The following is a 27,664-nucleotide window of genomic DNA, read 5'->3' as shown; positions in this document are numbered from 1 at the left end:
ATCCCATTATGTTTGATTGACTAATGCCCCTGACAAAGAACCTCTTCCATCTTGATGACTTCACTGTTTATGCAGAATCCATTATCGCCAAATTCTATGCAGATGTAAATAGCTGCATAGATGCATCTGTTCCCCTCAGAAGTAAATATATCACCATATTTAAAAATAAGTCCCTTTGATGGAAGCTTACATAAACAGGTTATATAATAAAAGAAAAAAAGCTCATTGCATGCAAAAATAAATTTAACTCTCAAGATGTCAAGAACACTCTTGCTAAACTTAAAAAGGAACTTTGGACCGGCGCTGGCAAAATGTTTATCGCCTCCAGCCCCAAAAGAATCAGAACCATTCAAAGCATCATTCCCATCCTTGATTCCTCCGCCGACCCAAGTTGTGGTTTCAGAGCCAGAGATCTTGGGTCCAGTAGTAGTGGAGGCATCAGAACTGAGACCCCCCTTAGGTTCATCGGTTCCGACATCTGCTCCAACTTCCTCGGTTCCTTCGGATTTCGAGGAGTCTAGGAGCCGAATTCACCCATCGGGTCCGGGGAGGGGAGTTTGCATGGACAGTTGTCTGATCCTACTCTACCCCTCGGTGCCTCAGTGAGGTTGACCTCAGCTCCTACATCAGCTTCGGGGCCACCCGCTTTGCCTCGGGGTCGGTCCTCTTTCTCTTTAGAGCCGAGAACTTCATCAGAGAGGAGTGAGGGGGCTTTTAAGCTGATGGAGAGAGGGCTGTCACCCCAGACAGCTCCGTTCTCTGGCCCAGGTTCTCTTCCCTCCCAGGCACCTGTGTTGGTCTAATCATCACCCCCCCCCAAGCGTAGAGCCCCAGGAAGCCCCTGCAGGCAGCATCATCTCTTCCGAAACTTCACCAGAGTACTCCTCTGAGGAAGTCCTTCGAAAGAGATTGTGCAAAAGGAAGCACATAGACTCCCCTGATGAGTCTATCACTTCAGATACTGACCTGGATGATTCAGAAGGGTCCCCATGGTCTACCTCTGAGGATGTCACCTTTGCTGACATCCTTGAGATCCTTAAACAGAGGGGTGCCTTGAAGCCCACCAACCCTTCAGATGAGTCTGTATACCTGGAGGATTTTTGGGTTTCGCCCTTCAACCTCCTAGGTGTCTCCTCCCTACAACCAGCTAATGAATGTAATATCTCATAAGGCTCGGACTTCTCCAGATACAGTGAAGCCTGTTCCATGAAGGTCCAATAAATTTAGTACAGCTCCTACAGAAAAGGAATTTTTAACCAAAGGTGTCCCTGTGGATGTGATGATCGTGGCAGCAGCCACCAAGAAGGAGTTGTCAAAGACCTCATCTGTCCATACTCCAAATAAAGAGTTGCAGACTATGGACAGATATGGAAAGCATGCCTTTTTTTCAGCGGTGTTTGCACTGAGGTCACTGAATTACTTGACCTATTTTACAAGACTTCAAAGAGATCTCCTAAAAGAGCTGGGAGATACTCCTCAGGGTACTGTAGCTTCGGGGATTGCAGATAGTTTCCTTTCAGCTCTCCACCCTCAACTCAGTTGTTAACTCCTCCATGCGACTGATTTCATATGCATCTGATGGAGCGAGCAGGGCAGCAGGTACATCAGTTTCCTTAAAGAGACATTCCTGGATGCATTTATGCAATTTTGCCGAACCCTTCAAGTCTTCCTTCACCAACACCCCCTTTGATGGCTCGTCCCTTTTTGGACCAAAAGTGAAAGAGACTTTGGCCAGGTGTGAACAGGAAGGGAAAACCTTGTCTGCCATAGGAATCTGTTTTTCCATCCCCACTAGACCTTATCCCAAAGGTCAGAAAGGTGGAAAAATGTGGTTCCACAAATCCCAAAAAGGTTTTTCAGACACATGTGGTGAAACTTCCCCCAGCGGCAGAGGGGGATGTAACAATGGAAGACACTGACCTTGTGGCAGAGGGGGTCTGCAGAATCAGGGCAACAGAGACACGTTCTCTGGCAGGAACTTCCAATGCTCCTGAAAGGAGGCCCGACCTGTCCTTCTCTGGAGGCAGTTGGGGGACGCTTGTCACTGTACCCAAATGCCTAGCTAGAAATCACTCAAGACAAATGGGTACAGACAATCATATCCAGAGGTTATTACATACCCTTTTCCACCCCCTCCCGTAAATCAGTCCATTCCAGATATTCCACCCAGTCAGAGGTCATCCAAAAAGTCCTCGCAGACCAGATTGGATCCGGATCTTACTCAAGATTCTTTTTAGTTCCAAAAAAGTCAGAGGACTGGAGACCCATTTTGGATCTCAGCAGATTGAACAGGTCTGTAAGAAAATCAAAGTTCTGGATGGTGACACTGCAGTCTATAGTCCCTTTTCTTAGGAAAGATGATTGGATGTGCTCAATAGATCTCCAGGATGCGTGCTACCATATGCAAAAATGGACAGGCGATCCAGGAGACACGTATTCGGCTGGGATCCAGTCATTACCAATTTTGAGCCCTGCCCTTTCGTCTCAATAAAGCCCCCAGAGTGTTCATCAAATGCATGGCAGTGGTTTTGGCTCACTTGAGACGGTAGGATTCCATGTGTTTCCATAACTAGACAACTGGCTCCTGACCGCCGCCACCAGGCATCTACTACTACAAGCGAGGGACGAAACCATACTTCTTTGTTCCAGGCTAGGCATTACAATAAATTTCAAAACACCTGCCTTGTCGCCTTAGGCACAGAGTTGAATTCAAAAGAAATGGTGGCAAAACTTACCCCCGAGAGAATTCATTCCCTACACCATCAAATCAGGAGCTTGATATCAAGAAGAAAGGTTCAGGTGAGGTCTGTGGTACAGGTTCTGGGTACCATGGCAGCAGCAATTCTCCTAGTACCCCTAGAACATCTGCACATGAGGGTCCTCCATGGTTCGTCTTTGCCCAATGGTCCATGCAAGATCTACCACTTTCACATCAGATAATTATCACATACTCATGCAAGAAGGATCTTCCCTGGTGGCTTCAAACGAACCAGTTATTCTTGGGCCGCCCATTTGTATTTTCGCAACTGACTGCTGTACTGACCATGGATGCTTCCTAGATCGGGTGGGGGGCATTATCTGGGAAAGACTGTTCAAGGCTTGTGGCGAGACAATGAGAACCACTTGTATATCAATGTCCTAGAGATGAGAACAGTGCTCTATGTACTGCAAGCATTCCATGACTCTCTCCTGATAGGAACTATTTGCAATTCAAACAGGCAACATGTTAGTAGTGTGGTACATAAACAAACAGGGAGGAACCAGATCGTATCCCCTATGTCGAGAGGCACAATGGGTATGGCAATGGGCTGTCTCCTCTCAACATTTCCTGATAGCAACACACATCTCGGGAAAATCCAACACAATAGCGGACAAACTCAGCAGAGCAATTCTGTTGCTTCATGAGTGGTCCCTGAAACAAGAAGTTGTGGAAGAGATCTTCCTAAAATGGGGCCAGCCTTGCTGCAACCTTTTTGCCACATCCATGAATGCCAAATGCAGAAGCTACTTTTCCCTCATCCTTCCCCCCCCTGGGGAATTCAACAAGGGATGCACTTGTACACGATTGGCACCCGGGACTTCTTTATGCCTTTCTACCCTTCCCCTTAATACCCAAAGTACTTCAGAAAGCCAGCAAGTTGAACAGCACTGTGATACTCATTGCACCTTACTGGCCTCGACAAATTTGTTTCTCCTATCTCTGGACCCATCTTCTGGAGGAACCGAGGATTCTGGACCCAGTTCCAGACTTTTTGACCCACTCATCGGGAATGTTCCATCCATCCATCCAGACCCTCAAGTTGACAGCATGTCTGCTCCAATTCCACACATAGCTAGGTGTTTCACCTTTTCCCCTGCAGTTAAAAATATCTTGATCTCTTCCCACAAACTGTCCACCAGAAAACTGTATTCCAGTAAATGGAAAAAATTTTCATACTGGGCCTTTAAGCACAATATAGATCATTTTACAGCTCCTATCACAGCAGTTCTAGAATTTCTCTCCAAACATTTTGATGAAGGTGCAGCAGCAGCTACCATCAGTGTACAACTAGCAGCCATATCTAATTTCCATATTGGGGAAATGGGAATGTCTATCATGGCCTACAAGCTATGCAAGGCCTTTTTGAAAGGTACCTTCCTGCTAAGACCCCCAATCAGAGAACCTCCAGCCACTTGGGACCTAAATTTTGTTCTAACTGCCATAATCTTGCCACCCTTCGAACCCGCATCATCATGTGATGTAAAGTTTTGTCATGGAAAACTCTTTTCTTGGTAGCCATTACCTCTGCCAGACGGGTGTCAGAACTCCAAGCTCTCTCTATGTACGCCATCCTTATATAGTTTTCCACAAAGCCAGAGTATCCTTAAGAACTAATCCCTCTTTCTTACCAAAAGTTGGTTCAGAAAACAATTTATATCAGTCTATAGTGTTGCCAGTGTTCTTCCCCAACTATAGCAACAAGGCAGAATATAAACTCCATCAACTAGATGTATACAGACAGCTACGCTTCTATTTGCACAGGACCAAAGATTTCAGAAAGTCAGACCAGATTTTTGTTTCTTTTTCAGATAAAAGGAAAGGATTGCCGGTTTCTAAAGTAACTCTGTCAAAATGGCTTACAGACTGCATTTCCTTTTCATTCAGCATTAATAACAGAGAATTACCAGGCAAATTGAAAGGCCATTCCACAAGAGCAGTTGCAATGTCCTGTGCTTTTCAAGCTAAGCTGCCTATGAACTCTATCTGTGCAGCTGCCTCATGGGTGAGACCTCATACCTTTATTACTCATTACAAAGTAAATGTGGCCTCCCGGAACAGGTCTTCCTTTGGATCCACTGTACTGAAGAGTCTGATTTCCTGAGCCACCCAAGGATGAAGGTACTAGGGACGCTGTCCCAACCAGCAAGAATTAAGGCAAGATAGGACAACATAACGTTAAGAAGTTATGTACTCACCATAACGTTCCATGTTTGTTGTCCATCTCGCCTTTATTCTTGCGTCCCACCCTCCTTCCCCCTCCTTCATTCCTTGTGGATCGGGCAGATAATCTCATATATATATATATATATATATATATATATATATATATATATATAATGTATGTAGATATGTATAGACATATGTTTGTGTTTTTTGGAGTCTCTGGTTTCCTTATTTCTTTCGGCTAGACAAGAAGTGTTTATAAATGCATGTATATAATAGTAGTGCTTTCACTTGCAAAAAAGATCTGGGTATTCTACCCTAAGCATCATGGGATAGGGGTTAGCATCGAGCTAGTGGAACCTCTCGAGCTTTTGTATTAGGCCAAGTCAGAACTGATGCTCTTTTCCGAACCCAACCAGCAAGAATAAAGACAAGATGGACAACAAACATGGAACGTTATGGTGAGTACATAACTTCTCATTATATAGCTCTAGCTACACAAATTGCCCTATTCATGGTCACAGCAATATAAACTTTTGTAGGTAACTATAGGCACTGACACAGGAAATGTAAAATCTGATTGATTTAATGGAAAAAAGTAAATAATTAAGCCACACATAGAATGAGCAACCAGTTTCAGTACTCAATTCATCATCAAATTCATCTTGTTAGCTGTCCTAATGTCATTCATAGACTCTTCCACCAATCATAGACAGCAGTGTTAACAGTTGTCTGTATCATCCAATAAATAATCAGTATCCATATGCACCATGTAGCTGTGTTCAAATAACAACAGCGGATGTAACCTGATAGTGAAATATAGCTGAGCCATGCTATTTAAGCTAATATGCACAATTGGAAGCACAACCTTTTGTCTCACACTACCGTAAGACACGTGTTTAAACGGGTTATCTAAAATGTCAAAGTAAAATATAAACCTAATATTAAACCATTTGTAGTGTTTGAAGAATGAATTTGTTGTAGTATGTAGTCATAATGACAGAAATCTAATTCAGAGTAAAACTTTTAAATGTAGACACCATACCTCTCAACTGTCCCTGATTTTCAGGGATGTCCCTGATTTTGACTCAAATTTTAGCTCTGTCCCTCTTAATCCCTCCTAAAACTAGTGACTTTTGGAGGAAAGGTGATGAATTACACTTAATGAATAATGACAATAATTAAGAGTTATAGACTTTCTTTACTTCAGAAAATGTGTATTAATTCATATGCTCTGATTCTGTCAATGTTTCAGGTTGGTGGCACTAATATTTTAAAAGTGTCCCTGAGTGTCCCTGATTTTTTCTTGACATGTCCCTGATTCTGTTGAAATTTGTCCCCGATTGGTTGAGAGGTCTGGTAGACACATTGTAAAGCATGAAAAATTATTTTTTCTTTCACTGCAATTTTTTTATATCCTGACATCTAGAAGCCAAATGTTTCTAGTCCTATAAGAGGAAAAAATAAGATCAGACAAATGTTCTGTTATCCATGCCTTTAGTCTTTCTACATAAAAAGCAGAGTACCTGCACATGGTTATGTGCCCCAGCAAAGTAATAATGCATTTGACAGAGCTTCCTACTACATTTTGTATTAATATTTGCCACCACACATTTCCTGGTTCTGTGAATGTGCCTTTAAAGATGACAGTGTTCTCATATATTATACTTTTATATTGCGGTACTGCTATAGATAAATATCTACTTCTTCTTCTTTTGGCTTTTCCCGGTTAGGGGTCACCTCAGCAGATCACCTGTCCACTCATGATTGGCAGTGGAGTTTTACAGTGTTGAGTTTGCCAGCCCAGCACCCATCCTTCCACAGAAGGCACACACATGCACGCACTCACGCCTAGGGCCAATTTAGAGTTCCAATCCACCTACAGCATGTCTTTGGGATGTGGGAGGAAACCGGAGCACCCAGAGGAAACCTACGCGACCACAGGGAGGACATGTAGACTCCGCACAGAAGGCACCCCAGCCAAGGATCGAACCGAAGAATATCTTGCTATGAGGCAACAATGCTGACCACTGCATCACTTTGGCCGCCCACTGTTATAGATAAATATGAACTATTAAATGTGTTCTAAAATATCTAAGTTCTGTTGATTTAACTTTACTTTATAACATAGGTGGGCCATCATTTAGCATAATATCTTCAGACCGGATTAACTCTGGCTTAATTTACAAAATATACCAGTTTTTATTCATGTCAGCACTTAATAATGTTGATATTTCTAGTGAATGTAGTATTGAAAGCAACTGTAACTTCTAATGGTTTGATAACTGTAAACAAATAGGCATCCTTGTGGCTAGTTTATCTGCTGCACCAAATTATGTTGATTGTATTAGTTCCAGCTTCATTTTGACCTGTCTTAGAGTATTAATTTATTTCAGTTTGGTTACTGGGTAGTGTGAAGATCTCATATGACCACCCTCAAGCAAAGCCCAGGTGATTACAATCACAAAAACAAAAAACATTTTTACGTACATAAGTAAAAGCAACAAGCAATTTATCAGAAAGCATTTCTGACACACCTTCACGCAGAAAAGACAGCAATGAATTACATAGTCTTCACCTTGAAAAAAATTAATTATGTAGTATTTACATGGTAGTTGCAAGTACGAGTTGAAGTTAGTTGGGCTTACTTTCAGCTCACAAAGAGAAAAGAATCAGACCTTGTATTTAGAAGCAACATTAAAAGCCAATGGGTTTGACATTCTTGACCCAACAAAGAAGATGTATCTGTTAAAGGAAAGTGTCAGAGGGATAGATTATGTGGCCAGCCTGAAGACATTTACACCCAGGCTTGTTAATGGAAATATGTTTTGAGTTGTGATCTAAATTTAGAGTAAGAGGAGAGATATTTTAGATGGAGACAGAGAGATCCAGATGGCTTAGATGCTAGAAATTACAATTCATGATTATTCTATTTAAAATCTGCTTTTCATAACACTGCAGTGTTTTAAGTATGCATCAACTCTATTGCTGATTCTATCAAACCTCAAATTCCAGCTGTATACAGTGCTACATAATGCATGCCAAATACATATGCTTTCAAAGTGTAAAAATCTTTGCTGGTGCATGGTTTTGAAAGAAATCACAGCTCTCATTGCACCTTTTAATACCTCTTCATTTTAGAAATCATTTTTGTTAAATCATTTAAATTTAATACAAATTTTGCTAATCCTTGTCAAAGTCAGAGTGACTACTGAGCATGTATTTTAAGGTCTAAAAACAACCTCCATTTCCATCACGTGATGCTTGTATTACATTGTCCCCACATCTTTAATATTCATACTGTACTTGACATCCAAAATTCTCTGAAGACAGTGAAAGAAATTCCATAATTCTTTGTATTGTAGATCTTCCATTTGTCAGAAGTAGGCATTTGATTTATATCTAATAAAATATGTTTATATAAAAAGGTTCAGTAACAGCCTAATCCTGGCACAGTATAAATACTTAGTAAAGGAAACATTGCATTATGTGCCTTAAGTTATACATAAACCCAGTGTAACCGACGTTTATATACCTGAAGATGAGTTTTGGTTCTTTTAGTAATCATATTATTTACACATGACTTATGTGATACCCCATTGATTTATTTCTTACACAATTTTACTAGATCATTTTTTCATATTCAAAATTCAGTAATGGTGTTTAAGTGGGCTTCCTAACTTTCTGTCAAGTCACCTTACATTGAGTCATCGATCAAACAGTTTCGAGCATCGATATGGGGGTGGTGGTGTTTGAAATACCAAGAGCAGAATATTGATGTTAGGCAAAAAAATAAATAAATAAGAATACAGCTGCACCATTCAGTGGCAACTGGAATGCACCTTAAGTATTAAAATACAGCAGATACTTGCAGGTTACTTGCTAGCATAAAGGTACTGATCCTTACCTAGCAAAGGCAGTACAATGTGTTTGATTCTCAATGTTTGAAGTTTGTTATTTTACTTTTAGTTGCAGTTTCCTCTTCTTGTTCAACATTACGATTGCCACAATATTTCTTTGAATTGTAGTGTATGTTGGAGATTTTTTTGGATTTGGATTGATGTTGCATATTCTTGGGGAGTTTTGGTATGGTGTCCTGCTCCATGTTAAACTTTCTTTGCATGCTGCTGCTGCTGCAGCCTTGTATGTTTACCCATCTTTGCTCAATGTTCTACTCTTGATATTTCAGTCACAGTCACCAAAATAGACATTCAGTGTCGTTGGATCGATGACATGCTTCTCGATATAGCGTGCTTCAACTGGAATATAGTTTAGCGTTTAAATGTAGATATACTTTTATCCACTGAAAAGTACCATCTGTCACTGTTGATTATCTGGTTTAATTATGGTTTTATTATCACACTTTAAAACATATAATAAATGTTCTTGCAACAATAGAGTTCCTCCTGGGTTACTGGTAGTATGTAATCCTAATGCCAGACATTTCAGTCAGACCAGGACCTTATCGATAATTGATAAATCTATAAAATAAATCATTTCATCTATATTTTATAGGGGACTTTTAGTTTAGTAGACTTTCCAATTGGATGCCTGCTTGGATTAAAAGTCTTTCAACTCAGTAGAAAGGATGTATTGCTACTGATTTTTTTATGTCTGTAACTCCTGGGTCATTTCATAAATCTAAGACCATGAAGAACCTTATTATCAAAATCATACTACTTGATAATTTTTAAATGCCTGAATGCTGCTCTCAGACATTTTTAGAACTACTGGTTAAGCCCACAAAGAACTGACTGATGATAGCCTGAGATGACAGGTCCAGGTTATTAATGGTTTAGGGAGCGAGTTATCTGCACATGTTCACAATTAGATCATTGCTACATTATAGGTTCATAGGTTCATAGGTAGGTACTAGGCTATCTGCCCGAAGGCATTTATAAGCCTAGCCAGAATGTGTTGGCTTTTGCTGCCCCCTTAGATTAGTTCTCTGTGCCTCTGTCCAGCAGAGCCACTGAAGTGATCCCCGAGGTAAACTTTCTGTTTCCCATCCACTCGTCAAGGTTTCTTTTGAAGAGTGTTAGCGAGGAGCTCTGCCTAATGTAGATTGGGATCTTGTTCCAAAGCATGGGAAGTCTGTGGGACAGGAATCTATCCCTCCAGCACGTCCTATTTATTGTTGTGGTGAGGTTTAGATCCCTAGAGCGTGTGGCACGAGGGGATAAGGTTTTCTTTAGGTGGAGCATGCCCATCAATTCTGGGTTGGACATGGCCTTATATGTCAGGCAGAGATCACCTCTGAGTAGGCAGTATGCAACCGAGTACAGCTGTAGTTTCTTCAGTCGAGCTGCATAGGGCATCTGTTTGAGGCCAGTGATCCTCTTGGTGAGGTACTTCTGTGGTCTTTCTAGCTGTAGCAGGTGTCTTGTAAGGTACATCCCAAATGGGGCATTGTACTCTATGATGGGTCTGATGAGTGATGAGTAGAGGGGCATAATGACCTCTTTTGATCTGGATGCAAACCCTTTTGTGATTAGGTAGGCCACCTAGAAGGATTTTCTAACCACTTTGGCAATGTGATTATCAAAGGTGAGATTACTATCTACTTGAGTCCCCAGATCCCATATTACATCTTCCGTATTTAGGGGACTACCACCTATGTGGTAGTTTGTGGGTACTTTGTTTTTTCCAAAGGGGATGACTATGCACTTTTTGGCATTTAGCTTGAGGCCATGATTTTGACACCAGGTATCCGTCTCAGTGAGACCCTTTTGGAGGATGTCTGTGTCAGCGGAGAGTCAATTATAGCCCCTAGTTTGCAGTCATCTGCGAACTTGGTCAGCCATAGTCCTCCTGTGCTTGCCTGTACCTCTGAGAAGTATATGCCGAACAGGAGGTGTCCTTGGACTGAGCCCTGGGGAATGCCACTTATAACTGGCTTAGAGTCGGACCTAGCTCCCACAACTCTCACCATGTGGGTTCTGTCCGTGAGCCAGTTGGCAACCCATCTCATGACGTAGGGGTTTATGTACAGGCTGGTGAGCTTGTCTGTAATACCAGAATGGGGAATGGTGTTGAAGGCCTTAGCGAGGTCTAGGTAGGCTGTGTGTACCACCTTTCCCTTGTCTATATCCTTGGTAATTGTCTCAAAGAAGTCCACCAGGTTTAGGAGACATGATCTGCCCTTAACAAAGCCGAACTGGATAGGGTCCAGTGTTTGGAGGTTCCCAATGTCTCTTAGTCATAAGCAGTATGGGATGTCTTGCTAAGGATCAGACTAGCTGGTCAGCTTCCATATCTTTTGGACTACTTCCACGTGATTGAGCCACTGGTATATATGAGGGATGGAGAATAAAACCACCGACTAGGGCGGCAAAAATTCAAAACTTACTTGCTGCTGAAGAATGTGCTTCTCCACAGGCTTCTGGTGATTGACAGTTGGATATTACTCCATCTAAGCTGGGCAGATAAATTCTCCCTTGGGGTTTACCTTCCACGCAGTTATTTTAGTAGCAAAGTGTTTTGTTCTTTTGAATAATTTATTTTGGGGCATTTCTGCCCTTTTGATGACTTGTTACTAGGAAAGTTTACCTCAGAGCTTAGGTTTTATTATTGGGCATTTCTGAGGGAATTCCTGTGAAAGTTGTATTTTTATTGTAAATAATAATAAAACGATATTTTACTTCAGATGTTTGGGGCTTATACAATAATTGCCATGTAGTCTTTGGTATTTTTCCACAAAAATGTAAATTTTCTGTTAGAAATTGTGATCAATCCTTCTCAATCAGACACAATTCTTGTTTGTAAGCTTGTCTTGATTCCGGAGATTCCCTAACATTTTGGTTATTTTTAGTCACGTTTGTGAAGGAAAGTGCTCTAATTATTCTTTACCCTGTGAGGGGCAAGTGCAAGTGTATTAGGTGCTAGTCAAAAAACATATTACCTCAGTAACTACATTTTTAATCACAGGGTACTACCAATTCGTCTTCTGTGCTGTCTACCTGCTATCCACCTGCCAGACTCTTTCATGAGTAGGACAGGGACCACGGTCCTGCTAAAACTGTTGACTATTCCTCGAGCCATAAGAAAAAGAAATTTGCCCAAAAAGCTTCAGTCTTTAATCCGTTTCCTTCCTTGCCTCAGCCACTGATGGGTGACTTTGCTGTGGCCATCAGTTGTTCATGTTCATCTTTTTCTTTTAGCCCATCTGGTGTTCTTCCTCAAGATGCTAACATGGACTATGGATCAGACACATCTTCTGTGGCTGTACAGTTGCCTTTTCTAAGGAAGGGAGATAACACCCATACGGTCTTCTTGGAATAACACATTAGCCTTCACTTTCATCCCAATCTAACACCAGAACATCTGAATATGATTTATGTATTCTTACATTTGTCTTCTCATTTTATTGTGAAGTGCTGTTTTGACAACTTTGAGCATTAAACCTTGTATATAACTTACTTCTTCACTGATGTAAAAATAAAATAAGACATTCTTTCTTTCTTTCTTTTTCTTTCTTTTCTTACTCATGATTTTCAGGCCATCTTTGTATCAAGAGATTTGAAAAATGTTCTAAAATGCACAGCAGACCATCAGTAACATTATTGCTTCTATGGACCTAGCAGCCCACAGACTTGCAGCTTAATCCATAACTATTACAGTGTAGTCTTGGTCAGTTAAGGTGTTTTGAAAGGATAAAGGGAAAAGCAAAGTTGATGGCCACAGTGGTGAGGAAATCTTTTTATGTTGCTAAAATTATAAGTGAGGACATGGCATTTAGATTTAAAGAGGTCATTATCCCATTATACTCTGCCCTCATCAGACCAGTATAGAGTGCAATGCTCCCTTTGGTATGTACCTGACTAGGCATGTGCAGCAACTAAAGCAATCTCAGAGGTTCCTTACAAAAAGAATACAAGGTGTAACAGGCCTGTCTTATGCAGAGTGCCTTAAAGCCCTTTCCCTGTACTCAGTCTCCTGTAGCTTGCCGAGGGGTGATCTATGCCTAGCTTACAAGGCATCCACAAACCCCACACTTATGCATCTCCTACATATTCATAAGTCAGAAAGTACCAGAAATACAAGCTCTAGTGACATGAATATTTTCTTTATTTATTTGAGACTGTCCTGCAATGTCGTTTTAAATATGTCACTGTAAATATATATTTAGTCTTGTCTTGTTCTTTTGTTATTTATTATTAAATACATTTAAACCTTTCATTGTGGCTGATCTGTGTAGAGGTATTTAAGTTCTGAGAGTACTTGCATATTTATTTGGTGACACTGTATGCCGCTCCTAATAGCCTTACTCTTGGTCATACTACCCTTTGAATTAATAGTAAAATTACACAGCAAGACTGGACACCCTTTGTTAAGGGCATTAAGGTAGCTGATAAGGGGTTCTGGTGGTAGTGAGAACTACCTTATAGTCTGGGCAGAAGGGGGCATAGCTAGTAAACGTGTGCCAGTCTTCCCCAGGTGTGTGTGTATGTGTAAAACAAATCTCCAAGAGTGTGTCTGTCAGCTACTTGGGCAGGGACATGAAGCAAAGGTTGGACATAGAGAGTGTTGGAGGACTTGGCTTGGAACCCTGACTAAGGACTCAACTCTATAGCTGTGCCAATGGAGAGTCTTACTGGGGATCTGGAGAAAGAGGGAGAAACCAGCCCTGGACTGACTGTGGTCTCTGTGTTCTTTTAAGGGAAATTGCATTTGATGTAGAGAGCTGCATCTGGAAATACTGTGTGTGTACCTTTCACCCTTCCAGTGTACCACCATCTGCAGTGACTAGAACTCCCAAACTACCTTGACTACCTCCAACTCATCACCACTCACAAGCTTATTTTCAAACCAACTATATGCCCAGCACTAACAAACATCTTAACATTATACACCCCAAACAGAACTCTAAGATCTACCCACCAAAATCTAATCTCTGTTTATAAACCAAACTGTCCCACTGGTCAGCTTCTCCTATCCTTTTCAATCGCCAAAAAATGGAATTCTCTCCCTCCATCTCTAAGAATTTCTGAGAACTCTGAACACTTTAAAACTCAGCTGCATTCTTACCTCTCCCAAAAATGGAAATGCAATTGCACTCCACCTACCTAACCTGCTTAATACATAAATACTTTCTAACACACAGTTTGTTCTTCCTTACACACTATTGATTAACCTTATGTACTGCCTTCATGCTAATGCTACCTCTATACCACTCTCAGAGGATTTAAACCTCTGTATTAATTTAACTCATGCTAATATTCATGCATAAAGAACTCATCCATGCTAATGTTACTTCTATATCATTCTCAGATGATTTAAACCTCTGTATTAATTTAACCTTGTACTACTGTTCTCAACCACTAAACATGTAAATATGCTTTACATCCTTCTCCAAGCTGCTCTTTAACTTTTGATGTTGTGTAGTCCAATCTCACCTTCATTTTTACATATGAGTTCGGAGCTGATCCTCGGCTCTGACTCGGCCAATTTACAAACTCGAAGACTTCTGGTTGGCTCGTGGCTAAGCAGGTATCCCATAGTGCACTAGTACAAATTCCAGATCTCGTTTGCCACGTCGACGAGTTCGGTTGTGCTTCACTTGGCTCTGGCTTCTATTTAAATTTTGTATTACAGTTATTGTGGTGTTGTAAGATGATATTATCATAGGCAGTAGTGTTGTTTGCCCTTCTTAGCTTAAACTTGTTGTTAGTTTGGTATGCTGTGTGCCAGTTTAAAGTTCGTGTAGGCGCCGTTGTGTTTTTTTTTCCTTATCAGGTAGTTCGTTAGTTTGTGGCAGTTTTCTGCTGATAGTTAACAGGGGCTCCTGTTATTCTGTTGTCTTTCTAGACCATTATTGGCAGCTTAGTTTCCTTAATCTGAGATTGTATTTTTGGCGGGGATCCACTGGTTATTTGCTAAGGGTTGGAGTTCCTCCTTAGTATGTTAGTTTTTTCTTCTATTTGTTCCACATAGAGTTATATACAGTTTTCTGTGTATGTGTGTGCGTTCTCTGGTCTGTTTAAATTAAAAGACCCAGTTTCTGTGCCACCGGGCTAAGCTCGATTAAGTTAGAGGACCTAGTCCTCGTGGTACTTCTTTCTGTACGGTTTGGCCCGTTTTAGTTACAGGACCTAAAAATTGTTACCACATAGAGTTATTTACAGTTTTCTGTGTGTGTGTGTTTTCTGGTCTGTTTAAATTAGAGGACCTAGTTTATGTTCCACCGGGCTAGGCCCGTTTTAGTTAGAGGACCTAGTCCTCTTCCCTCATTCTTCTTCTTCTTCCTTTCCTGTGTGTGTGTGTGTGTGTGTGTGTGTGTGTGTGTGTGTGTGTGTGTGTGTGTGTGTGTGTGTGTGTGAAATGTCTAAAGAGAGTAAGGAGCACAAACCTTCGGGTTTTAAGAAGTGCATGAAATGCTCCCAAAAGATGTCTTTAATGGTGGCCACAGTAGCTGTGTCTACTGTTTAGGGGCCATCCACCTGCAGGAATCATGCTTGTTCTGCCATGCTTTCTCTCCTAGGGTTTTACAGGAGAGAAAGAACAAGCTTATACTCAAGGGTCTACTAAAACCATCTTTTGAGGAAGTTCTATCCAGTTCTTCGGCTTCCTCCAAGTCTGGCAAATCTAAGTCTTCAAAAAGGCCTTCTCTGGCGCTGGCTGGTGTTTCGGAGCCGCCTTCTAGACAGTCAAAATCTGCCTCCTTGACTCAACTGCCTTCCGAGCCAAAGGAGAGCACTATTGTGGTGTCAGAGTCTGTTCCAAGTGGTTCGGAACCGATTGAATCAGCAATTGAATCTGCTTCTCGGAGCCGGTCTGTGGATTCCCTACCGGTATCTGTGTTACTAAAGTCTCCAGTGTCCCCTAGATCAAGATCCCCTACTATGTCTTCCAGATCTTCCAGGAGTCTTTCAGAAGAAGATGTTGAGAAGGTAGTGTTGAGACTCCTGAAGTCGTCTGCCTTACCAAAATTATTGTTGGCTCAGACCAGGTCAGCTCCGGAGCCACTCGATCTAGCTTTGCCCTTGTCTGCTATTCCTCCTCCGAGCCATGTTGGCCCTTTGGAGCCGGAGTGCTTGGTGCCACCGGAGGTACTATCGGTTCCAGCTCCCTTTGTCGCTGCTTTGGAGCCAGGTTCTGCTCCGACTCGCTCGGTGCCATCCGTCGTGTCCAGGGGCCAAAGCTCTGCTGTCAGCGCTGACAGGGAGAGTTGGAATCGATCTTCTTATGTTCCGAGCCTTCCTCTCGGTGTGTCGGCCAGGGTGAGCTCGGACCCTGCATCTATCTCAGAGCTGGCGGCTCTGGCTCTGACATCAACCTTTGTCTCTTCGAAGCGGGGGAGGTCTTCGGAGTCGGAGAGGTTGACGTTTGAGATGATGAAGAGCGTGCTGTCTCATTCTTCAGCTCCTACCAGTGGTACCAGCACTCATCCCCCGAGAGCACCCACTTCGGTCTCAGCCCCTACTCTCTCCAGAGACAGCAGAGACCCTCAGCCTCAGGAGCCATTGGCTGGTGGCCCCCACTCTTCCGAGGCCTCCCAGAATGCCCTTTCGAGGAGCCTCCCCGGAAGAAGCTATGTAAGAGGAAGCATGTTGACTCCCAGGATGAGTCCTTGACATTGGACACTGACCTCGAGGAGTTGGAAGGGTCCCCCAAGTCTTCCTCTGATGATGTCCCCTTCATGGACATCTTGGAGATTCTTAAGCAGAGGAGCGACTGGCCCACTGTCAACCCTTCTGATGAGGAGTCAGTGTACCTGAAGGCTTTCGGGTCTCAACCTTCTGCCTCTTGGGTGTCTCCACCTTTTGACGAACTAATGGATCTAGTTAGTCAAAAGGTGTGGGATGCTCCTGATGCCGTGGAGCCAGTCCCCAGGAGACCCAATAAGTTTCTGTCTGCCCCTCCTGGTAAAGAGTTTTTGTCTAAGGGCGTTCCCATAGATGCCATGGTGGTGGCGGCAGCCACAAAGAAGGAGCTGGCAGAGACTTCTTCCTCTGTTCATCCGCCAAATAAGGATTCTTGACAGATGGACAGATTTGGGAAGCGTATCTTTAGTTCAGTGGCATTTACTCTTCGATCGTTGAACTATCTCACTCACTTCACGAGATTACAGAGGGATCTCCTCAAGGAGTTAGGAGACTCTGTACAAGGTGCGTGTACCGAGGGAGTTCCTGACAAGATCTCTGCTCAGTTGTCCACCTTAAATTCTATAGTTAACTCCTCCATGCGGCTTATCTCCTATGTGGCTGATGGAGCAAGTAGAGCAGTGGGTTGAGGAGTTGCCCTGAGGTGTCACTCCTGGATGCGCTTGTGTAATTTTGCAGAACCATTCAAGTCTACTTTCACCAATGCCCCATTTGATGGTTCCTCATTGTTTGGTTCCAAGGTGAAGGGCACACTCACTTGGTGTGAGCAAGAAGGAAAGACGCTTTCTGCCGTAGGAGTATGTTTTACTGTTCCCTCTCGACCATGCCCCAAAGGTCAAAGGGGCAGTAAAATGTGGTTCAAAAAGTCCCAGAGGGTCTTTCCGGACACACAGGGTGAATCCATTTTCAGATTCAGAGGAGGAGGAGGAAATGGGAGATGTCACCCTAGAGGCAGGGCAGTCCGCAGTACCAGCAAGGCTGTGATTCCTTTCAGGGATGGCCTTATCAGCGCTCCTGATGTGAGGCCTGACTGCTTTTCTCTGGGGCTGGTCGGGGGTCGCATTTCTTTGTATCCAGAAGCCTGGCTAAATATCATTCAAGACAAGTGGGTACAAAGAGTTGTTACCAGAGACTATATCATACCCTTTTCCCTTCCACTGTTTGTTCCCAAGAAGATCCCAGATGTACCACCCAATCACAGGGATCAGGCAACTGTGGAGATCAACAAGTTGCTTTTAAAAAGAGTTATCCTGTCTGTCCCAGCAGACCAGATAGGATCCGGAACATACTCCAAATTCTTTTTAGTACCAAAATGAACCAGAGATTGGAGGCCAATATTGGACCTCAGCAGATTAAATGAATCCATGAAGAAGGACAAGTTTCAGATGGTAACTCTGCAATGGATACTCCCGTTGCTAGGGAAAGACTATTGGATGTGCTCACTAGATCTCCAAGACACCTACTACCATATAAAAATGGACAAGGCATCCATGAGCCATCTACCCTTCCAGCTGGGAGCCAGTCATTATCAGTTTCGTGCTCTGCCCTTTGGTCTCACCACAGCCCCCAGGGTGTTCACCAAATGCATGGCAGTAGTGACTGCTCACCTGAGACATCAAGGATTCCAGGTGTTTCTATATTTGGATGACTGGCTCCTGACCACCCCCACCAGGCATCTACTCCTCCAAAGCAGAGACGCCACTATTCAACTTTGTGCTCAGTTAGGGATCTCCATAAATTGGGAAAAATCTGCATTATTGCCCTCCCAATCTGTGATTTTTATAGGCCCAGAGGTAGACACAGTGAACATGACAGCTCGTCTCCCTGCTGACAGGGCACAAAACGTAATCTTTCAAATTCAACATCTTTTTCCGTTGCGGAAGGTCAAAGCGAAGTGGGTTCTTCAGCTCCTCGGGACTATGGCTTCCACCATTCTATTAGTACCATTAGCTAGGTTGTACATGAGAATTCTCCAGTGGCTTCTGTCTTCCCAATGGTCCTTCCAATATCTCCCGTTGAGTCATCCTATCCTGCTGATGGAATCATGCAAGAAGGACCTTCTTTGGAGGATAGCTCCCAACCAGTTGATCACGGGCGCTCCCTTTGTTCCTGCCCAACCTGTTGCCACTGTGACCATGGATGCTGCCCAGATCGGGTGGGGGGGGCATTATCTTGGCATGACTGTCCAAGGCACATGGCAAGAATATGAGACTCACCTGCATATCAATGTTCTGGAGATGAGGGCAGTGCTCCTGGTGTTGCAAGCACTTCAAGACCTTCTTCCTCTCGGGACTATTGTGATACAATCAGACAGCATGTCAGCAATTTATTATATCAACAAACAGGGCGGTACCAAATCTTACTCACTCTGTCAAGAGGCCATGCGAGTTTGGGAATGGGCGATTTCTTCCCAGCGCTTTCTGGTTGCAACGCATATTCCAACATGATAGCCAACAAGCTCAGCCGGGCAATCCTACTGCATCATGAGTGGTCTCTGAAACAGGAAACAGTGGAACAGATTTTCCGCAAATGGGAACAGCCTTGCTGTGACCTCTTTGCCAGCACAGTCAATACCAAATGCTGCAGCTATTTTTCCCTCATTACCCCTCCAGGGGAGACACCCAGAGATGCTCTGGCTCACGATTGGCCCATGGGACTTCTGTATGCTTTTCCTCCATTTCCTCTCATTTCCAAAGTGATTCAGAAAGCCAGTCAGCTGGGAAGCAAGTTGATCCTCATTGCTCCTTACTGGCCTTGTCAGGTCTGGTTCCCTTTTCTTGAGCCTCTTCTCCTGGACGATCCTTGGATCCTGGACCTAGCTCCAGATCTGCTGACTCACATGTCAGGTTTGCTACATCCCTCAATCCACACCCTCAGGTTGACAGCATGGCTGCTCCAGTTCCATCCCTTGTCTGGATTCATGATGTATCATCCTCGGTATCACATATTCTTATGTCCTCCCATAAACCTTCAACTAGGAGGCTGTATGGCAGTAAGTGGAAAAGATTTTCTATTTGGGCACAGAAAATGAATGTAGATCCCTACACTGCTTCTATCCCTGTGATTTTGGAATTTCTTTCTGAGCTTTTTCAACAAGGAGCTGCCACTGCCACACTCAGAGTCCAATTGGTGGCGATTTCTCATTTTCACTTAGGGTTTCCAGATAACAATTTAATGTCTCATAAGCTATGCAAGACCTTTTTGAGAGGAATCACTCTTTTGAGACCACCACTGCAAGAACCTGTGGCTTCTTGGGATTTAAATTTTGTGTTGTCCAAACTGACTTCTCCCCCGTTTGAACCATCACACTCATCTTCATTGAAATTTTTGTTTTGGAAGACTTTGTTTTTGGTAGCTATTATGTCAGCTAGACGGGTATCGGAGCTACAAACCTTGTCTGTTAAGCCACCTTATTTGATCTTTCACAAGGGCAGTGTCACTGCGTACTAATCCCTACTTTGTCCCCAAAGTTTGTTCCCCTGCTACCTTAAATCAATCCATAGAACTCCCAGTTTTCTTTCCTAATCATTGTAAAGCAGCTGAATACCGTTTTCATCAGCTGGACATTCGTAGACAACTACGTTTTTATTTACAGCAGACCAAGGAATTTAGGAAATCAGATCAACTATTCATTTCCTTTTCTGACTCCAGATTGGGCTTACCACTTTCTAAAGTGACATTATCTAAATGGATTTCCAGTTGCATAGCCTTTATCTAGAGTTCAGAGGGCAGACCTTTACCCTTCAGGATCAAGGCTCATTCTGCCAGGTCGCTGTCTACCTCTGCAGCCTTTCAAGCCAGGGTCCCACTTGTTAATATTTGTGCAGCAGCTACGTGGGCTAACCCTCACACTTTTATTACACATTACAAATTGGATTTAGCTTCCAGGGGTAGAGCATCCTTTGGCTCCATGGTGCTTAGGAGTATTTTCCAGTGAGCCACCCAAGAATAAGGTGCTAGGGACACTGTCCCATATGTAAAAATGAAGGTGAGAGTGGACTACACAACATAAAGAAGTTATGTACTCACCATAACATTCCATGTTAGTAGTCCATCTCACCCTTCATTTTTACCAACCCGCCCTCCTGCGCCCATCCTGGAAGATCTGGAGATAACAATAATAATAATTTGGTTATCTTTGGTTGGAGATCCTTTAGTATTGGTTTGTCTGTTATGGATTTTTTCTTCTAGTAAGCAGCAGACAAGATCTGGGGGTTGTACTGGTGCACTATGGGATACCTGCTTAGCCACAAGCCAACCAGAAGTCTTCGAGCTTGTAAATCGCCGAGTCGGAGCCGAGGATCGGCTCCAAACCCATATGTAAAAATGAAGGGTGAGATGGACTACCAACATGGAACGTTATGGTGAGTACATAACTTCTTTTTTAGTTTTTGCTATTTTGTATGTAAAATTTGCTTAGTTTGTTTCTGTTTCCACTATGTATTGTACTTCATATTACGGAGCTTGTACTATGTATTATTGGAGCTTTTCTCCCTGGGCCTCCACTGAAAATGGGCTCTTTGAGCCCAGTGGACCTCCCTGGTCATCAAACTGGACATAAATAAATAATGTCCCCCACTGTTGCCACTGGTGAGGATTGAGGCTCATTGATCACTGGTCCAGTGGTGAGGCATCACACCACGTATGAAGAAAAACTGAAGAGCAAGACAATCTTTGAGACAAGGAAGAGAACAGTAATCGGGCAGTGGGGGCAACGTGGAGCCATTTGCCTAGGGTGTTAGTGCATCTAAGGCTGGCCCTGGGCAAATGTGTATATATATATATATATATATATATATATATATATATATATTATATATATATATCATTTACAGTAGTTGTGCTCTCAAACTGCCACATTTATGTGCTTCTTTCTTCTGGGTGATAGCTATGGCACTGCAAGCTGGAGACTTCTTACTACTGTACAGAGACATAGCTGGGGCAGGGCAAAGTGGGTAGCCACACAGGGCACAAGATATCGGGGGTGCGATTGGCAGATGATAATCAGATTGTAGTGCAGTACAAACATTCAGAAATTAATGCCAATACTGGAGCAATGTGCATGATATATACACTATAGCAAGTCACTTTTTATATTTACAGCAAGTGCTTGATACAATATAAAGATTCTTTATTTATTTTTTTGTTCTCCTCATCTCAGAGTATAAGATGTTTTTTGTCCTCAATTTTAAGTTGAGGATAGTGGCAGGGAGAGTTGCACTTAACATCAGAAAAGCAAGCTACGGCTATGCCACCACTGAGGTACAGCCATTCTTAGAACTGCTGCTGTATAATGTTCTGAGCACTCTTGCTGGTAACAGGATTGCACAGACTGTTATGTATTTCTGTATCCCTGTAAGAGCTTCCTGACCATCATGCTCGTACCATTTATTATGTGTGCTGTTATTTTATTTTCTGTTCAACAAGGGCAAAGATAATTATTTTCTGAAACAGGATGTAGTTTAATCCCTTCTGAATCACATGCTGGCACTAGAGAAGAGAGAAGTCACATTAAAATGTTTTTATATTCTTTAGCAATAAAACTTCCAAGGAAAAAGTAAATATACAAAAGCTAAATAAAGTGCTTAAGTATCATTTGTGGTATGTGAATGAGCCACTTAAGGAAACTACCACCAAAATACATTCTGCTTTATAACTATGTAGAGGCCTGTATTTTTTTAAATATCTGTTATGAGCACAACTGTTTTAAGAGTTGTTTATTAAATGTAAACTATCTCTTGTTCAGTTACTGCAGCTGGTGAATAACGTACATATGGTTCTCCTGCAGACAGTAAATGAAAGCTGCACTTAAACTTTACAAAGAGCTGTGTAAATGTCATTAAAATTTGTCAGAAAAAATAGAGACAGAAGTTGCCTATTAAATAATAAATCTGTTGTTCTTGGAATGAAAAAGGTAATCTCTTACTGCAGCTGTTGCTTTGAATATTCAGTCATTAAGTAAGTTGGCTTTTCAAATCTGAAAGCTGATTTTTGTGGCAGACTTCAGTTCAGTTGCATATCTTTATAATGTGCCTGTAGAAGTCATACCAATTTGTGGACAAGAGAAAAATAATGTCTAAAATAGTCCTGGCACTTAGTTTGACATGAATATCCTAAATAGCCTGGTATCTTCTGTAACATACTTTAGACATTGTCCTGTATGAAATTTTTATACTCTGTTTATCAAACTTCAGCAATGATTCCAACAGACAGGTGTTCAGTTGCCTAGTGCAATTTGCTTAAGCGCTGTCTTACCTAATATCCAGTAATATTCATTGTGCTAGCAGCTGGACAGAGACGTGACATCTGTTGTAGAATATTGCACGCATACATACAGTATTAAAATTATTTTCTTGTGAGATCTTATAATTAATAAACTATTAATATTCTAGGTTTATAGTAGCAGCTTATTACATTAAATGCATAATATTAAAATAGAAAATAGACAACTCCTAACCCTTCCAAAAGCAAACAAGCCACTGAGAACTGATGCTCTTGTCCAATTGTATTTAGTAGATTAAGGGTGTATTCATAGTCATTGCGCGTGGGCATAGTAGGAAATTGCACTGATTCATAGGTGAATATTAGGCTGTCGTCCTTGATGGGACATTTTAAGCCTAGCCACTCTTCCCATTTGTCACCCAGCTGTATCTGCATAACTATCCTTGCCATAGCTATATTTAAGTACTTTCCATTTACAGTGGATTATTTTGTTTGGATCTTGCCTTCAGTGCATTAGGGGTCCCTACTGTAAGGCAGGGTGTTTAAGCACTACCTATGTCCATTAGGTGTATAGGGGTCAATACTGGAGTAAATTTCCTATTTCCCATCCACTGGTTCAAATTACACTTAAACAGGGTCATGGAAGGGCTTTTTTTCATGTATATGGGGAGTCTATTCCGTAGTAGTGGTATCCTTATACCATGGTATTTCTTATACCATTTGACATGCAGATGTGCAGTAGGTCCATTAGTGCTTAGTCGGTGGATGCCTTATAAACCAGGCATAGGTTGCCTCTTAGTAGGCTGTATGAGACTGAGTATAGTGACAGGGCTGTGAGGCAGTCCGTGTAGGTCATGTGCCTTAGGCCCACTGTTTTTTTTTGTTTTGTTTTTTTTTTTTTTGTTTTAAGTGTTGGGTACATACCAAAGGGGACATTCTACTCTATGATGGGCATAATGATAGCTGTGTAAATTGGGAAAATAACCTCCCTGGAACTAGGAGCTACCCTTTATTTATAAGCTGCACATTGCAGAAAGACTCCCTCACAGTGGTAGACACATGTTGTATGAATGCTAGGTCACTGTCATTATAAGTGCTCAAATCCCTGACAACTGAGTCTACTATTAGGGGTGTAATGTTGATGTGATAATTCCCAGGGGTAGTTGATTTTCCAAAAGACACAGTAATGCACTTCTTGGCATTTAGTTTTAGTCCATGACTTTGTCACCAATTATTTGTTGAGAATAGGCCTTCCTGTAGGATCACTGAATCATTGGGCATTCAGTGACTGCTCCCAGCTTGCAGATGTCTGCAGACCTAGTCAACCATTGGTCCATGATGTTTGCTTTGACTTCTGAGAAGTAGATTCTAAATAAGATCGGCCCCAGAGCAGAGCCTTGTGGGACCCCATTTGTGACTGTTTTTTTGTTGCAGTAGCAACCCCTATCCTGACTTCCTGTGTCCGATGTGTGAGACAGTTTACAATTTGTCAGGTAACATAAAGATTTATTCCTAGTTTGGCAAAGTTATCTACAGTTCTCGAGTGTAGTAGAGTGTCAAAAGATGTTGGCCATGTCAAGGTAGGCAATGTGTAGTGCGTTCTTTTCATTTATCACTTTAGTGACTGTTTTGAAAAAGTCCACTAGGCTGAGCAGACATGATCTGCCCTTGACAAAACCAAATGGTGATGGGTCTAATAGGTTTCTTATGTTCTTAATTATTAGTTCCATGACAAATCTTTCTATGGCCTTACATATGAGCCTAGTCAGAAATGTAGGAAGGTAATTGCCTGTGTCCATGGATGGCTCTCCCTTGTGCAGGGGTATGACTCTTGCTGTCTTCCATTTACTTGAAGTCAGTTCTGAGGCTAAGGTTGAAAAGTGTTGTTAGGGGCATATAACTATGTTGTTTCATGCTCTTTAGGATGCATCCGTGGGTATTGTCAGGGCTCATAGAAACAATATTTTGGCCTTTAAGAGTGCCTCCAAGACTTGACTCTGTGTGATAGCTGGGGTTGTATGGTTTCCTGATATTTCTTGTGAAATTACCATGAGTAGGGAGAGGGTGAGGTTTGAGCTGAGTTTGTCAGGTAGTAGGTTTGCTATATCCACAGCTTTTGTATAAATGGCACTATTTAGAATTAGCTCTGCACACTTGTGTGTATTGCCTGTGAGATTGCCAATATAGCTGAAGAAGGCTTTGTGGTTATCCTTGGCCAGGGTGTTTTTTTCCCCTCATATTTGGCATTGGTAGTTTTTACTAAGTTGTTTGTTTAATGTGATGATTAGATACTTATTTTGCTGGGTGTTGCAGTTTTTATTTTTTGGCTATTATTTCCATCCTTTTGTTATAAACCTTATCTATGTTTGGATTCTACCAAGGCAGTATGATTTTAGGATTTGCTCAGCACTTGCTTCTTTTGGGTAAGGCTTCTTCTATGCAGTTGTGTACTTGTTGGTAAAAGTTGTCAGTGTATGTTTCCACATAAATAGCAGATCATTCTGGGCTGGGTGTGAGAATTTGAATCTAGCCAGGGAATCACTTAGAAGTAGGAAATTAGTCTTGGAGAAGTTTTTAAATCTACCTGGATCTGGACTCAAGTCTGGTTTTATCTTTATTAAGAGGGACATGATTTTTATGGTTGGACCTGATAAGTGAGGATGTTACAATGGGGATGGAGCATGATTCATCCATATTAATGAGGACAAGGTTAAGGGTTCTGTTTCCCCTTTGTAAGTATTCTTGATTAGTTGTTTGAAGGCATGTGTATTGATACATTTCAGGAATCTCTGGGCTTGCATACTAGTGGTGGTATACAGTGGTGTACCTAGAATATTTGACACCTGGATCAGATTTTTTTAACCCCCTGTGGAGATTTTTTTCTAACACCTCCTCCTCTGTGACAATTGTTTTTTAGTGATAGTCATGAAATTAAACAAAATAATAACCGTCAAGGAGCAAGCTGGGAGCAGTGATCAAATCCCCAGAAGACTCATCCATCCTACAGGAAGGGTTGTTCCAAACAAATAACTAGTGCAAGAATCATGGACTAAAGCTAAAAGTCCAAAATACATTATCATCTCCTTTGGAAAGTTAAGTACAAAATTGATAATACCTATAACAGCTGACCCAGTAGTTCAGGATTTGGTAACTTATATGGGCAGTTGACCCCAAATTTTGTTAGGAACAGATCAAGACAAAGCAAACTTGTGAACATTTTGCAAAATCAGGAACAATTTCAACTTGGTTTTATAAGTACAGCACCCAGAGAGGGAGTAAAGATTGCAGCATATTTCATGAAAATGCTTGCTAGTCATGTAAAGTCAGACTTTAACCTAAGCAAACAATATGACAGTAACTTGCAGACCAAATATATTATTAGGCAATACAAAACCATTTTGTCAAATGTTGACAGTTTCAAATGTTTTTTTCTACAGTATTTCAGTTTATTTCACACAAATGCACATTGGCCACTAATGTCTGATTTTAAACTGAGCACCAGTTATTTCATCAACAACACAGTTATCCACCCCCAAGAAAAAAAAAACATAAATATTCCAGTTTGTTTTGCACAAATGTACACTAGTCAGCCAGACTAGACAGATACTTTAGAAGAAGCTAGAGATGGGGAGAGAGTCCAACTGGGCATTCCTAGACTTGGAGAAAGCTTATGACAAAGTCCCAAGAAAGCTGATCTGGGCAGTACTGTGGTGGTTTGAAGTCCCAGAAACACTGGTAGAATTAGTGCAGGCTATGTACAAGGACCCAGTGACTGACATATGAACAGTGTTCGGCCTCACAGAAGGGTTCCCAGTGGGAGTGGCTGTACAACAGGGTTCAGCTCTGACTCACTGCTGTTCATACTGGTGATGGACTACATTAGCAAACAGGTTGGAGGGGACAGATCAACAAAGCTGCTGCATGCAGACAATGGAGCAGTACAGGCAGACTCTGACCTAGAACTTCAGCAAAGGATAGAAGAATGGAATGCAGATCTGAAAGCACATGGGAATGAACAAAGCACAGATAAGACAGTGGTAATGGCAGCAAACTGGGGAAATCAGAAGAAGCTGAGAATAGAGATAGAAGGGAAGATAGTGGAACAGGTAAACACCTTCAAGTATCTGGAAGGGGTGGTTGAGGAGAAGGATAGTCTGAATGAAGAGGTCAAAGTTAGAATCAGAGAGGCTGCAGCCAATTGGCATAGAGTATCAGGTGTAGTCTATGACAGAAGAATGCCAAAGAATCTGAAAAGTAAGGTGTACAAGACAGTGGTGTGACCAGTACTACTGTATGATCCAGAAACCTGGGCAGTAAAGGCAGAATGGTTGAAGAAGCTAGAGGTGATGGAAATGAAGTGCCTGAGAAAGATGGTAGGATGCACACTGTAGGACAGACGAAGAAATGAGGACATAAGAGCAGAAGCCAAAGTAGCTATAATTGCAGAAAAAAATCAAAGAGAACAGATTATAGAAAAGCAGAAGACAATCTGGTGAGGAAGATTTTGGACAGACAGGAAGAAGGTAAGAGGAAGTGAGGATGTCCAGCAAAGAGGTGGATGGATTGTGTGAGAGAAGATCTCCGACAGTCAGGCATGAGTGTTGAAGTAGGCAGGAGTGAAAGAACACCATCCCCACAGTGAAGCATGGTGGTGGCAGTATCATGCTTTGGGGTTGCTTTTCTTCAGCTGGAACTGGGGCTTTAGTCAAGGTGGAGGGAATTATGAAGAGTTCCAAATACCAGTCACTTTTGGCCCAAAACCTTCAGGTGTCTGCTAGAAAGATGAAGAGGAATTTCACCTTTCATTGTGACAATGACCCCAAGCATACATCCACATCAACAAAAGAATGGCTTCACCAGAAGAAAATTAAAGTTTTGGAATGGCCCAGCCAGAGCCCAGACCTAAATCCAATCG

The 27,664-nt window shown here is 42.0% G+C and overlaps 1 protein-coding gene across 2 annotated transcripts in view; it reads left to right on the top strand.

Moving 5' to 3' along the window:
• PDE5A (phosphodiesterase 5A) overlaps positions 1 to 27,664 on the top strand; it is a 2,047,822-nt gene that overhangs the window by 50,359 nt on the left and 1,969,799 nt on the right. The window lies entirely within an intron of this gene.

This window comes from Protopterus annectens, chromosome 2.part0 (assembly GCF_019279795.1).
Source record: "Protopterus annectens isolate FY-2018-M chromosome 2.part0, PAN1.0, whole genome shotgun sequence".
NCBI classification, from domain to species: domain Eukaryota; kingdom Metazoa; phylum Chordata; order Ceratodontiformes; family Protopteridae; genus Protopterus; species Protopterus annectens.
Note: the sequence above shows the minus strand (reverse complement) of the source record. Positions and strands in the feature narration are given on the sequence as shown.